The following is a 12,565-nucleotide window of genomic DNA, read 5'->3' as shown; positions in this document are numbered from 1 at the left end:
ACTGAAGGTAGGACATGTAATGGGCTTAATCTGCAGCAAGGGAGATTTAGGTTAGTTATTAGAAAAAACTTTCTAACTCTAAGGGTAGTTAAGCTCTGGAACAGACTTCCAAGGGAGGTTGTGGAATCCCTGTCACTGGAGGGTTTTAAGAACAGGTTAAACAACCATGTGCCAGGGATGGTCTAGGTTTACTTTGTCCTGCCTCAGCGCAGGGTGCTGGACTTGATGACCTTTAGAGGTCCCTTGACCTACATTTCTATGATTGTATGACTCCCATGATGCACCACACAGCTCAGTCAGAGAGCTATACACATTGTATTATGGGAGAGGTAATCCTCCAGGGAGCCCGACCCATAGGAGAGAATGCGGGCCTGAATACCCATAAGGTGATGCACTGAGAGAAATGCAGTTTAATGTTTTGTTAAATTGATTCAAAACAATATTCTGGGTTTCTTAAAAAAGTGAAATATTTTATTCTGGTCAAATTGCCTTAAAATGAAATATTTTATTCTGATTTTTCCTAATGGAAAAAAAATTGGGGGCATAATTTAAATTTTTCTCACAGAAAATGTTGATTTTGGAAAGATAGCATTTTGTGTTAGAAAGTCACTCCAATGGAAAATTCCCAGTCAGCGCTACTCAGGGCATCCTCAGAAAGTTGCCTATTACACTTCTCTCACTGACAGCTTTGTCTTATTTCTGCCAAACTAGAAGAGTCTAGAGGTGGTTCTAGCGAATACCTTCTTATGAGGACCAGTCAGTCACCATGATCGATTTTAGCAATCCCAAACTGGCTGCTCAATTGTCTGTGCCTACATGGCTTTCCTTTTAAGAACCACTGGCTGCGGGTTTAGGAGGATCAAGCAGCACTGTGGGGCTGTGCATCTCATTCAGAACAATGGCCACTTCTGTGTGCTCAGGGCTAACTCAACTCAAATAAACAAGCAACTCTCTGGCATACGCTAAGTGGCTGCTTCAGGCCTTCCTGGGGTATAAACAGAACCATAATCAGATTTGCAGATGCCACCAAAATGGAAAGGGCAGCAAATGCAAAGACCACCCAAACCAAAATGCAAAGTGACCCCAAGGGACAACATGGGCTGCAGGCAACAAGGGGATGTTTGGTCTTACCCAGTGTTGAGTCCTGTAGTCATGGAGGAGAAATAAAGAGCACAAATACTAAAGGGGGAGGGAGCAAACAGCTGCATTCTATTCATTAAAGAATTTATTTTCACCTTCTCTGCTCTACACTGTCCCATGTAATCATGGGCTGGTTGGTGATGGGAAGGTGGGAGGCAGGCATCCCTGAGAGGATCACTAGGGAAAGAAGTGGTCCACAGTGTTAATAATTTTGAGGCCCCTCGCCCAATACAAGCCAGAATCTGGCTCAGATCTTCAGAATCCCTCAGTCTACCCCCAAAGAGGCAAATAAATCATTCAAGTTGCCGGCTGCCCAGCGAGAGTTCAGATCACAGACAGAAGAGGGAGGGGAAGAAGCCAGACAGGAATTGGCACCGTGATGCTGGATGCCCAGCATTCCACTTGTTCCATGCGACTTTCCAGGCCAGTGTTGACCCAGAAAAGCAACAGTATTGCAAAAGACGTGGGTCATCAGAGTTTACAGTAGCAGAAGCCTTGCTTACCTATAGCTCAGGGGAAGTTTGCTGGGCCATATTGTACTATACCACACTTATTGCACACACTCAACACAGTCTTCACGTGCTAATACAGCATGGAACTGGAATAACATGAAGCAGCAAAGGGTGAATTCTCACCTTCTTTGTGACACTGCTTTTAAACCACACGAACAATTATTGAATAAAGTACAGCCTTGAAAAGAGTCTGCTGGCATATGCTAACAAATGCCCATTTTATTGACTAAAACAGGGTACTGGGATCATTTTAATAAGAACCAGAGGACACACTGCCCAAGTTGATTCTTATCACTGACTTCCACTTTGCCTACAAGTGCAGACAGGGTTCATTTCTAAGTATTTATCACATGGCAAGTTTGAGGATGCTCTTCCCCAGTGCTGCAGCTAAACCTAGTCCCAGGGTAGGCCCCAAAACAAAATCAAAGTGAAGGAAAGAGAAAATTATTAACGCAGGAGAAAGGCATCAAACTAGAGTTCCACTATGAAAAGTGGCTATATAAAATGGTGTTTTCTTCTGACCTGGTCCAATGTTTACTGAAGTCAACAGGAGTCTTTCCACTGAAGGCAGTGAGCTTTGGATCAGGCCCTTGTTCCCTGCCTTTACTATCTTCTGACTTTAGTGACAAAAATAAGCGTGCTCTGCTTTTGTCTCCTGTTTGCCCTGAAGAGCCACGAGAGCAAGCTGGACTCTATTCCTGCTAAGGAGTCAATAAAATGGTTTACCAGGTTCCAATTGTAAGAGCGATCAGAAACTTCTTTGAAAACCCACAGACACCAATGGGGCGGCACAGGTTTTCCCCAAGGGCCCAGCGCAGCCTGCAGAACTTCTATCACCGGTGCTGATGCACAAGGAGGAAACAGCCCAGCTTGATTCTCAGATCCCAGAGTGAGTTTTCAGAGTCGGGCGCTAAATAATACCATCGCAAAGTGAAAACGTTGGATCTGGAAATCTTTGTCCGACAATAAACGTTGCACCATTCTATGCCATTTTGAGAGAACAGAGTAATTGCCACACAAGTGGCACATTTAATCCAGGATCCGATCTCTGACAATGGCCAGTTGCAGATGCTTCCAATAACACTGGTTCCCTTTTATCCATTGTTTTGTTTCTATGCTCTAAGAGGAGCCGTAGTAAAGGGATTTTTCGGAGTAGATGCTCATTTTAAATCACACGGGATTCAATTCTTTAGCACCTATAACCTCATTTTCATGATTCTGCATTTCTGCCCTCTATACTTTCAGGGTTATACTACCACCCATCAGTAGGGTGACCAGATGTCCCGATTTTATAGGGACAGTCCCGATTTTTGGGTCTTTTTCTTATATAGGCTCCTATTACCCCCCACCCCCTGTCCTGATTTTTCACACTTGCTGTCTGGTCAACCTACCCATCAGCATATCGGACTCTACATAATAACTACTGATTTTTATGTGAACTCTAGTGAACTTCACGGAATCTCCCTTTTGGGGCTAAACCTTCTGCATAGCATAGGAGATTTTTGTTTGTTTCTAAATTTTATTTTATTGTGTTGTGGCGGGGGGGGGGTGTTTTTGTTTTTTAAGGTTGATTGGTTCCAGAGTTGATTGGGGGGAGAGGGGTTAGGGTACCAGGGGTTTTTTTTGGGTGTGAATGTTTGAGTGTCATTCTTATGGAGGAACTGCCTTTCCCAATCTACAACAGACCTGTGATAACAGCAGGTTTGTGTGGGGCTAAAGGTGAAGTTGAGTTTAACATAAGTGATTGCTGAAATTTACGAACCAAGGCTTCAGTGGCAGACAATGGGTACCAGGGGAAGATCAGTTTGGTCCTTCATCTAGTGTGATGCTTTGGTTTTCTCTAGTCAAATAATCCCATCCACTCTGTTTTGTAATAGGTGCCTTCCTAATAGCCTGAGAGTTATATAATGTTAATGGAGTGTTAGTGTGAGGTTGGAGAACAAAACATTCTATTTCAAACCCTCATTTTTCCATTTGCAGGGAATGAGGACTATTGCGGAGTTTCAAATGATTATTTCTGTGGTTGTCATTCTGGCATGATCTATTTTCGGGAAAGGCTGTGATCAATCTAGCAGAAATGTGTAAAGTAGCAGGGCCAGATTTTTCCCACGTGTAACTCCACCAATATCAGTGGTGTAAGATGGGGAATTAGTTTGGCCCACAAAAGTCATAGTAAGAAAGAAAACTCACAAATCCCCATAGAAATGTTTGGCAACAAGCAAAATACCCATATGGACCCAAGCCCGCCTAAGGTAAAAATGGTTTTTTTGTATGAATAGATTGTAATCCCTTCCATTAATATAGCACCTTTAATCCCATAGTAGTTTACACATCTTTAATTTGATCCCAAACTCATTGAATTCAATGGAAAGATTGCCATTGACTTCAACAGGGACTTTAATCAGGCCCTTTATACATACATTCCCTTCACTCCCTGCTATGATGCAGTCACCTCTGGATAGAACACAAACAGCAGCTTAATACTGCAAGGAAACCCTGTGCAGCAGTGTAGGACAGGAAGTAAAGGACTAGAACTGAAACTGCAGGAGGAATTTAGGGATGTAGACAGTAATGGAACTGGACTGAAAATAGACAAATTTAGACCAGAATTAAGGTGCAAATGATGAACAGTGAGAATAATTAAGCTCCCGGAACAATTTACAAAGAAATGGGGTGGGTTCTTCATCCCCTGCAGTCTTTAAACCAAGACTGGATGTGCTTTCTAAGAAATCTGCTAGTGATCAGGCAGAAGTTATAGCCTTTATTCAGAAGTTAGTGGGTGAAGTTCTCTGGCAGGAAGTCAAATAGATGATCATAATAGTTCCTTCTGGCCTTAAAAATCTATGAATAGCCCCAAATGGAGACTGATCAGGCTTCCATAATAGAGCTGCTCTTTCGGGGTCGGGGAGAAGTACTATGGAATCTATTTGAATGATCACAACCCTCATCCTTAACCACAGCATGGGGCCCTGAAACACGCTGATAGAGCATTGAGTCATTATTGACTCAGAGACAAGAGCGTCACGTGCATCCTCAAAGGTATTTAGGCACCTAGCTCCCATTGAAACCAGTGGGAGTTAGGCACCTAGATCCCTTTGAGGATCTGGGCCTTAGCACTCGCCATGTCTCTAGATGCTCCCATGTGCTTTTTCTATTCCAGTCACCAATGAGTGCACCATCCCTATACAAGTGGAACTTGTCCCTTTCATCTTTGGTACAGACCAGAACGCAGCAAATGGCTGCAGAGACCCCAGGCCTGTCTGCAATGGGACTGGGGTTCCCAGTTGCTGCTATGTAGTTTTTTTCCCCTTGTCATTTCACTTCTGAGCAGGAGTCAGAAGATGCATATTGCAGCTGGCCATTAAGTACATAATGCCTCAGACCAAGCCAAAGCATTCACCCCCAGCCCTGCTTGCTCTCATGAAAAGCACCAGTGTTTATATTGGCGACTGTTGCTCAGCAGGTATTGATCTTGCCTGTTAACTGCATCAGGCTGTGCTCTGAACTTACACTGAACACTGACCTCAGTAAAGTCTTTGCTGACTAGAGAACTAGATGACTCAAGGGACTGGCAATGGGATGTAGGGCCTTTCTCCAATAGACTGCTGACTGGTATCGAGCCAGATTGGGTGGTAGGGCTGGCTGCAATCTTTCCGTCAAAACTGTTTTTCAACAGAAAGTTGGGTCTTCAGCTAAACAATGTTTCACAAAAAACGCGTGTTTTCCAGGTTGATTTTTCATCAAAAAACCCAAATGTCTGAAAATCAAAATATTTCAGCCAAAACCACAATAGTTCAGTTGCCTCATGTCCCCATTTTCCTTTATGGGCTGAGCTCCTGAGCTGGACTACATCCCCCATCATGCACCATGCCCAGGGACTTCCATGATTTACCACTTCTGGCCCGCAGAGAATGGAACCATGAGGCACCCAGTGAACTACAATTCCCATGAGGACTATGACAGCATTTCCATAGCACAAGATTTTGGAGTTTGGCCAACATTTTTCAGTATTTGAATTTCCACTGGGGGTGGGGGGGGGCAGAATCAATATTTTCCACAGAGCACAATAATATTTTTTAACAAGCTCTAGTTGGTGGTGATGTGACTGTTGCAATCTGATGGCTATTTGTTGTCCTAAGTGTACTGAGTTTGCATTTCAGTCCAGCTCCCAGCAAAGAGTTGTCTAGATCAGTGATCTCCAAACTTTTTTGATTGCGCACCCCTATCAGTAAAAAATTTTTGAGCACGCACCCCCAATATATGTATATTTATGTATAAATTAGATACATGTACTACTGTACTAATATATTATGTACATTATAAAACATACACAAAAATAGAAATTAAAAAGGTGAGAAAGATGAAAAACAATATTTTCTAAAAAAATTATTTTATTTATTAAAGGTACAAAAAACCTTTTTGGTCTCACTAAAAAAATATTATTATTAATAATAATATTTTTAGTGAGAGCAATGTGATTGAATATGCTTCCTTATTTTTGAAAATCTTGGTTTAACACTTTGTGATACAGCGATTCGAAGGTCTGGTTCTAAGTTCAGTTCATTTCGCACCTTGGTTTTAATGGTTGTCGTAGCTGAAAAAGATGCCTCACGAAGATACGTAGAGCCAAATGGAAGAAGTGCATCGTTTGCTGCGCTTACTAAATCATGATACTCATTTTTCAATCCCATCCACCAATTACGCAAAGGTTTTTGTTGAAATTCGGCTAGTAAATTTCCATCTTCCCTGATGTCAATCAGTTGTTCTTGCAAACTAATTGGAAGGTGTTGCATTTTTATATTTTTAACAAATGGGTTCAAAACCCACTGAAACTCATCATTTGGAAGATTTTTAAACAGGTTAGAAAATTCTGTTTCCAAGTTTTTTAAGTGTGCAGATATGAGAGTTTTTATAGGTGACACACTTACATAATTTTCGGCAACAAAATCACATAATGATGGAAACATTTCCAAACATCCGTTTTCAAAATGCTCTCTCCACAGCATGAGTTCCTTTTGAAAAGCAGTTACTTTCTCACTCATTGTTAAAGCGTCACCTTTACCTTGAAGGGACAGATTAAGTGTGTTTATTTTTTCGAAAATATCTGCTAGGTAGCATACTACTGACAGCCACTTGTCATCACAGAAAAGGTCAGCAAATTTGGAACCCTTGTCTTTTTATAAAAGAAAAATGCATAACTCATCTTTAAGTTCGACAACTCTTTTAAGCACTTTGCCCCAAGATAACCAGCGAACCTCTGTGTGGTACAAAAGATTTTCATGGTCACTCCCCATCTCATAACAAAGTATTGTAAAGATTCTACTGTTTAAAGGTCTTGTTTTTATAAAATTAACCACATCGATGACATCCTGTAGCACTTTGTGCACTTCTGGCTCCAACTTCTTTGCTGAAGTAGCTTGCCTATGAATGATGCAGGGAATGAATTTCACGTGTGGTGCTATCTGTGTAACCTTACTCCAGAATCCTTTCTTTTTTCCAGTCAAAGCAGCCACTCCATCAGTGGTTACACTTACGCAGTTTTTCCATAAAACATTGTTTTTATTAAAGAAGTCATTTACTGTTGAGAATATATCTTCTCCGGTACATCTTTCCTTTAGTGGCTCACAAAAAAGTAGTTATTTGCTAGATTCTGTTTCAATAATGAAATACACAAAGACCATAAGCTGAGACATGTTAGAAACATCTGTACTTTCATCCAAATATATAGCAAACCTCCCACACTGAGTAACTTGTTCTAATACTTTTCTTCAAATCTTCAGCAATGTTTTCTATGTGTCTTTCAACCGTATTTGCTGACAAAGGAATGCATTTTAGTTTGTCGCCATATTGTTTTCCATGTATTATTTCATCCATTTTTACCACAGCAGGAAAAACAAGTGTTTCCCCAATGGTATGTGGCTTTTTGTCTTTCGCTCTTAAGTAAGAAACCTCAAAAGAGGCTTCTAAACATTTATCATTAAGTTTAGTGAAATTTTGTAAAGTACTGGATTGAGTATTGCATGACTTTAAACATCGCTGAAAAAATTGAAGAGGTTTGTCTTCATGTTCTGGATGCTTAGTTTTTAAATGTCTTGCTAATCGAGATGGCTTCATACTATCATTAGTTAATATCTCAAGGCACAATATACACTTTGGGCGAGGTTCATCGTTAAAGATAGTGGATGTAAATCCATATTTCAAATAGTCTTCTTGATCATTTCGAATTTTTTGGGCCGACTTCTTGTCAGATCTGATTAGATCATCATCGTTTTTTACCTCGTAATGTGGCTGACGAAGTGCTCGTACTAGGAGCAGGAGAACTGTCAGCTCTGCCATTTTCTTGTTGTTCGCTTGTGCTCGCATTATTAGTATTATCTTCAATCCGCGGTTTCTTTGCAGGAATCTTTTTAAGCCACTTGTCCATTTTGTGAGGGTTAGTTTAGTTAAAACTAGATAATATAATCCGTAAATCCACTTAACCGGGCACACGTAAACAGCAATTCATCGCAATACGCTGAAAGCGAACAAACGAGTGAGGGCGCCACTGTCAACCCCTCCACATTGTGGAACTCCCACTCTTCCCTCAGGATACCTCGCAGGGCCGGATCCAGGCACCAGTGCAGGAAGCACGTGCCTGGGGCGGCACACTGTAAGGGGCGGCATTCCGGCCAATCTCCGGGTGGCTCTCCTCCGGCTGCCCCCCCCCCTTTTTTCCCTCCGGCGGTGCTCCTCCTGCCGCACCCCACAATGGATCATCTTGTGCACCCCCTGGGGGGCGTGCACCCCACTTTTGAGGCCGCTGGTCTAGATCACAGAACCACTACTACAGCGGGCACTAATTGGGATCCCTGCTAGAGAGCATAGCTGAGAAGCCAGGGACTGAAGGAACCTGGTGCCCGAACTCATGGATAAGTTCCACCAGAAGAAGATGGAGGCTTGTGGGTGGTGGCAGCATGAGGGAATCACTGCCTGTGCATAAAGAGAGGACCGCAGGGCAGACACACAGATCCAGGCCATCCGCGTTTGAGGCAGACCCTTTGGCCTTTCCTGTGAGGAGGAGCAAACTCTGCCCCCACCGTGAGACAGTGTGGGAAAGCTCTGCAGTGAGATCTTGGTGGACATTTCCTTCAAAGGAACCTCCTCCCCTCCCATGACCTGGGCCATACCCTTGACATTACATTGATCTGATGGAGGCCATATTTGGAGCCCAGTCCTCCGAGACACTGAGATGAATGGTGCCAAGTGCCCTCCTCTCCATTGAAACTGATGAGAGTTGAAGGTGCTCAATACCTCAATCAGTCAGGTGCTGGGTGTATGTTACAAGGCCCACTGATTCTCTCTGGAAGAGGGAGAGCTGGTTATTATTTTAGGATGGGTGGTTTCCTGGGAGTGCTCTAAGAGAGGACACACACATTGATTGTACCACTGATTTGTAGTGCTGTCTGTTTTAACATGTGAGCACCTAGGACTTGGGACAGGTCCTTTAAAATCACACTAAACAAACAATCCACAGCTCCATAGTGCCTTCCTTTGTGGATATCACAGCACTGCAAACACGTTAATTAAGCTGCAGGTAGGCAGGGACCATCAGAGCCATTTTATAGTTGGTGTAGCAGGCTGCAGCCCTTCTCCCAGCTGGACGCTTTAAACTACCCTCAGTCACTTCCACCCAGGCTGGCAACAAAGTCTTTCAAAACCAAACAGAACAGAACAAAACCTTCCCAACTGAAGCCCCTTCCTGCCATCTGTCTGTGCTGGGGCTCAGCCTTTAGCCTTCCTCCCTGACTTAAAACCCTGATCTCACCAAGTCAGCCCTTTCTCTCCTGGGCTAGGGCTGATCAACAGAAGCCGTCCTTCCCTATATGGGAGGAGGCCTGTTATATGCAGCACACTTTACCAGAGCTTATCCTGATTGGCTAAAAGGGGAGCCTTGTCCCACCCTACACTACAAAGGGTCCCACCTGCTTAAAGAAACAGTAGCTTGGATTTTCCCAGATGCTAATATCACCCCAGGACCACTTCCTCTCTCCTAGCACCTGCCTCTGTCATTTTCTAAGCTCATGTCTACTCCTGAATTCCTGGAACAGGACAGCCTGGCCTCTCAGCTTTCCTCCTCTGGCCTTAAGGGGCCAGTCCACCCTGTTACAGCTGGGTGTGATAAAGGCACAGAACATTTTTCATTCACAAGCCAGAAGGGACCACTCTGACCATCTAGTCTGTCCTCATGCATAACCTAACACTTTACCAAGGCCACACAGCAAATCAGCAGCAGATGGGAACAGAACCAGCAATCCTGGCTCCCAGTCCCCTATTGTTATTAAACAACACTAATATTATGGTAGCAGCTAGTGAGCACAATCAAACTGGGCCACATTCTGCTAGGGGCTAGAACCCTAGAACACTCTGCCGCTGCTTTGTCTGCTTCATATGCAAGTATCAAAATACTTTAACTCTTGCCCAGAAAAAACAAAGAAACAAAAAATCCCTCTTGTTCACTATACATCGCTCTGTTTGTTGCCCCTCTTGACATTGGATTGCATGCAAAAAGCTTTGTAGAAGTTTCACTGTTCACATCTCTGAGAACCAGCACTCATTCTAACCAGCACTCGTAGCCCACAGTGTTTCAGTCAATCAATTTGCAGTTACCATTTTGTGGATGTAAGGAATGGTCCTGGGTAATCCTGGCTAACCACGCAGCATTACACAGAGCAAGATATTTTTGCACGTGAGAAAAGAACGACCTAGGCTAGGTCATAACCAGAAATTTGGGCTAAAGCCCAAACTTGGTAATGATTCATGTTTTAACAGCTTCCCTGGAGTTTTAACCTTCATTAGCCTGGCTACTGGCATTATTATTGAAAGAAAGAATTTCAAAACAGATTTTCGACTCTTAAAAACAAAAAAAGACTTTAATAAGCTGCTTTATTTCAGAACCACAAAAAGGAGATTCACCCTATATTTCCTGCATTTATGTTCTGTGAGAAAGCACATGTCCAGGTCATAACAGTTCCTTTGTACAGGTGTCTCTGGTTCCATAAGAAATATTGCTTTCTGTTTCATATGTGAATGTTATTAAATGGTGTGGAACATTATTTACAGCATGTTTGTTGTCGCAGGAAGAGATCTGCGTTTAAAATCATGAATATGTGTTCTAACTATAGTGAGATTTCCCCAAGTCCTTGCTCACAAAGCTTTGACTTGAGCTATTTAAAAAAAAGGCTCTTTACTTGGCAAGGGCTTTAATTAGCAGAAATTTCCACGCTAGGAATATTATTCTGCATGAGCAGAAATTGCATAGCTCTTGCCTGTAGATGCCTTAGAGATGCCATTGATTGGCCATATTCAGAACAGGGGAATTATGTGACCCAGTGCTAATTTGAATTCCTTTACCAAACACATTTTTATTTCATCATCTCAGCTGCATAAAAGAGTCAAAGTACTAGAGCTTTAAAGCCTTTGAATTCCTGCTGTTCTGCAATAAAATAAGGCAAGAAATATTAGCCATCCCTGGTTGATTCTTTAATTCTTTCCCAACAATGTCAAAGTATCAGTGTCCTACAGGTTTTAGTGCAGGTTAAAGACTGATACAAAGCGTAGGCTTGAATAGGAGTTTGGAGTGAGTTAAGGGGAGAGAGAACATTTTAATAGGACATTGGTCCAAAATAGCCCAGCTTGTTCCTACCTCCTGCTGCCTCTTCCTCCTTTTCACAGGACCTTGATTGTATAGAAACACTACAGACAAAAACTACAAACAACAAAAGGTTTGCTCATGCCCCCAGTGGAGGTCATGAGCATGCTACCATGGAGAAACAGAAAAAGCATCAAAGGATGGTCTGGATTATTTATAAGCAACGATTAATTAATGGGAGGTTTGATACTTTAGCAACTTACTCTGGGCAAATTTGTATTTGCAAATTGTTCATTTCAGACATGGAAGAGGAGTAGAGCAACTGTAGCCTGGTGCTAATTTTAAAAATGAATCAAACCTTTCTTTGCCCCGGTCCAAAAACGACAAACTTGTGGTTCAGAGGCTTTCAATGGTATCTGCTCCGATCTGACACTCCAAGGTTAGAAAATCACAAAAAGGTTGTGTTATACACAGCAACAGGAGCTTTTTCCAACATTTTTTTTCAATTATTGCATTGTGTACTCTCCAAGAAAAGTAACTTGTCTTGGCTTTGGGAGGAACAGCTTTAAAAAGAGAGGCAGAATGAACTAATTCAGTTCAAATACACCCCCTCTCCCTCACAGATCGACTTGAAAACTGCAGTTCACTGTAACTACATTTATATCCACTGGGCAGCTATGACCTGTAGTTCAGAAAAACCTGCATCACATGACGAATTGGCCATGATGCAACATACACCTAACTGAATTCCCAGCCCAAGTAAACCCTTCAGAAATCCCTCCAGCCTCTTCCCCCTTCAGATCACACTCAGAAATGCTTCCAATGCTCGAACTCCAAGGCTTTCCTCCCCCTTCAACCCTTGCAACTTAAATACCTGCTTCAGAATTAGCAATGAGCCTTGTTTCATGGCAGGACAGCTCAGGTTAGCTCTCCCAAGAATACATAACAGTTGCTAGCTGATTGATTCACCTCTCCTACATTCTTGCAGCAAACAGAAAGGGGTAATGCCTTTTGAGATTGCACGCTCGGTTTTGCTTTAATCCAACCTAACAATCCCTCTGTTTCTTTCGTCATCTATCAATGTATCCCTCTTGCTTTGTGTGTGTTTCTGCTCCTATCTACCTATCCCTCTCTACTACTTGCTTACTAGGGCGACTTCCTCCTAGCTGTCTTCCGATGATTCTGTTCTAATCTCTGCTCCCTCCTTCCCCTGGCTTTCTGGAACCCAAAGTGCTCCCCTGTTCAGGTTGGGGCCCCAGCCCTGGCTGTGACATGTGTCTCCCAT

Source organism: Lepidochelys kempii, chromosome 7 (genome assembly GCF_965140265.1).
Source record: "Lepidochelys kempii isolate rLepKem1 chromosome 7, rLepKem1.hap2, whole genome shotgun sequence".
Lineage (NCBI taxonomy): Eukaryota > Metazoa > Chordata > Testudines > Cheloniidae > Lepidochelys > Lepidochelys kempii.
Note: the sequence above shows the minus strand (reverse complement) of the source record.